Source organism: Oryzias melastigma, linkage group LG17, assembly GCF_002922805.2.
Source record: "Oryzias melastigma strain HK-1 linkage group LG17, ASM292280v2, whole genome shotgun sequence".
In the NCBI taxonomy this organism is placed as follows: Eukaryota; Metazoa; Chordata; class Actinopteri; order Beloniformes; family Adrianichthyidae; genus Oryzias; species Oryzias melastigma.
The window spans coordinates 86,747-89,763 of NC_050528.1; positions in this window are offsets into that span (position 1 = coordinate 86,747).

Below are 3,017 nucleotides of genomic sequence, written 5' to 3' on the forward strand. Positions count from 1 at the left end.
GCTCTGCAGACAGCTCTGCAGGCGGCTCTGCAGGCAACAAAGCAGGTGGCTCTGCAGGCGACAAAGCAGGCGACAAAGCAGGCGGCTCTGCAGGCGGCTCTGCAGGCGGCTCTGCAGGCGGCTCAGCAGGCGGCTCTGCAGGCGGCTCAGCAGGCGGCTCTGCAGGCGGCTTTGCAGACGGCTCTGCAGACGACAAAGCAGGCGGCTCTGCAGACTATGGGACGTTACAAAATCACAGCAACAGTTAAAAAGCAAAACAAACACTAATTAAACAGCATTACATTTTAGAAAACAGAACTGCAGAAACCAAAATGCAAAAAACTTTTAAAAATTTCCTAAAACCAAAGTAGTTCACAGAAATCGAAATGTTAGAAAAACTTAATGAGAAACTGGAAAGGGTTGGTATTATGGGACGTGGATGATGCTGTCCAGCATCATTCAGCTGAAATGATTGACAAACATTGTCATCCAACCAGCGGTCATTCATTCATTCTAAATTCCAATGCTGTTTTAAATGTTTGTTTTTTTACTGTTGTTGGGATCTTCCATCTGTTTGAGAGTCGAGGAAATTCTTCATGTGATTTGAACTTCAGGGCCACCGTAGGAACCAATGAAAAACTGACGGATGGATAAATGGAAGGTTCTACTCTTGGATGTAGTGGAGATCTTTCTGAATCACTGCTGCAGAAAAAGCCTCAAAACTCATCAATTGTTCTGAAATGTTGCGACAAAGATTGTGATGTTTATCATTTTCAACAACCTGCTTTAAAACTTTAAAGGGGGGGTCACCGCCCCTAAATGTGTCTCCAACAATAATGCAGTAACTTCATTAAAAATGATGATAATCAAATAAGAAATATTGCTGAACTGTCCGTCTTTCCATTGACTTTCTGTCTAAAAAGCTGTGGTTTCCTCTGAAATGTTTCCTTCCGTTGTCATGGAGACAGAAGAGGCGGAGTGTAGAACATCAAAGGTTCACTGTCATTAAAGTGTTTCTATTACAGTTTAATTTGAGTGAATCATCCTGATGTCTGAATTGTTTTTGGTTGTATCAGGCTCCTAATGTTAAATGTTCACTTCCAAAGATCCAAAACTGTTTGAGCGCCACCAACCAAAAACACCTTTGGGTTCACCTTTGACACCTTCAGGACGTCCTGCAGAGACGTTAGAGACACAAAGCTCTGCTGCAGCTGAAGCATGGCGGCTGCAGAGGCTTCTGGTTGGTCCTGAGGTCTGCCGGGGATACGTCCATCAGAGACAGACCGCTCAGTGTTGACCAGCTGGGATGGAGCTCCTCCCCCTGAATTCAAACAAGCAGCAGGTCTGCAGCCGAGGAACGTCACGTTGACTGAAACCCTAAAAAAAGGTCAGGAGTGTCTGATGTGGCAGCAGACCTGTGCACACATGGACGGTCCAAACATCGCTCCTCCCTCCATCAGCTTTGGTCCAATGGGGAGCCACGCCCTCCAGCACCACACCTGAAAGAAACGAAGGGAAAAAGACACAAAGATCCAAAAACATACAGGAGTCCCACTCTGAGAGAAAAATACTGAACCAAAAAGAAAGAACAAAACCAAATACAGCCACAGCCATAACAACCTGTTCCTATCCGGTCCTTTCCTGTCTGCTCTGCTCTGGTCTGGTGTTATCTAGTCTGGTCTGGTCTGGTCCAGTCTGGTGTGATCTAGTCTGGTCTGGTCCAGTCTGGTTCAAATGTCTCACAGTCAGGGCAGTGATCCTCTGGACTCCAAAGCATCCCAAACATCAAAACAAGACTAGAAGTTTAAAAACATTCAAAACAGAAAAACGTCAAACTGGTTTATCAAACTCTTCTCTGTGGTTCTGTTACGTCTGGATCCTCCAGAATGAGACGGCATCAGCGCACCGCGATAAGGAACACCTCCTTTGGTCCATATGGGGTTTCTTTTGCCTCCTTTCCACTGAGCAGTCCAGACTGGACCGGACCGGACCGGTACTGTATCTTGAGTATTTCCATTATAAGATTGACCCACTGAGGCAGACCAATTCTTACCATTTTTGGTCCTCCGTTGGTTGTAGGTCTATAGAAAAAATGGAATGGACCAGTTAGGGCGGAGCTTCTGTCGCCACACAGTGAACTCCATTGATTGGTGGAAAGGTTTTACGACAACCGCAAGTGTTAGACCAGCACTTTTCCCGACTCGAGATCCAAGCCGAAAGTTTTGTCTTCTTTTCAGCTGGATTCTTCTTTGCCTCCTGAAACCTCCTTTTCAAAAAAGGACCAGCGACGTGGCGAATCCACGAATATGGAGAACCGCTGTAGTCACAGGATTATGACACATCTCCGTCTACTCCCCGAACACGCCTTGATGCTCCATCTCTCAATGGAAACGCTCACTTGAATCACTCGGACCATTTCTAAAGCGTCCAGGACCGGACCGTTCTGGTCCGGACCGCTCAGTGGAAACGAGGCGGTGATCTGTTGGAGAACCTCTGGGCTTCAAATCAGAACAAAAGCTCTTTGTCTTTGGAGGGAACGTCACCTGGATGTTCATCACTGTCTGTAAACGGAGACACCAGGAGGAAAATGAGATCTTTAACTGGAAACACTCCGTGACCGCCATCCTTCATGCTCCCAACAGTGAATCAGGAGGAAATATGAAATGGTTTTAGAAATGGTGATGCTGTTTATTCTGACACGAGTCCCATTACAGAACAGTAAAAATCTAATGACTGTTTATGCAGGGAGACTCATCCAATTACTCTGGAATCTTTATGCAAATAAAAGATTTCACCTTAAAACAGCAGAAGAGTTTCCAGCAAACGTTGATTCATTTCAGTGCAGAGGCAGGAACAAACCAATCAGAAGGGATTCTGTGTGCAGATCAGACGTTTCAGTTTGAAGCTCATCTGTTTGTTAAAAGGCTGAATGCAGAAATCAAAGAGCAGCAAAAGGTAAATGACCAGGAAAGGCTGATTAGCATATCAAAGGTTGTGTTGGTTTAATGGCCGCCGGCGTTTGCTCTGATGGGGGGGGG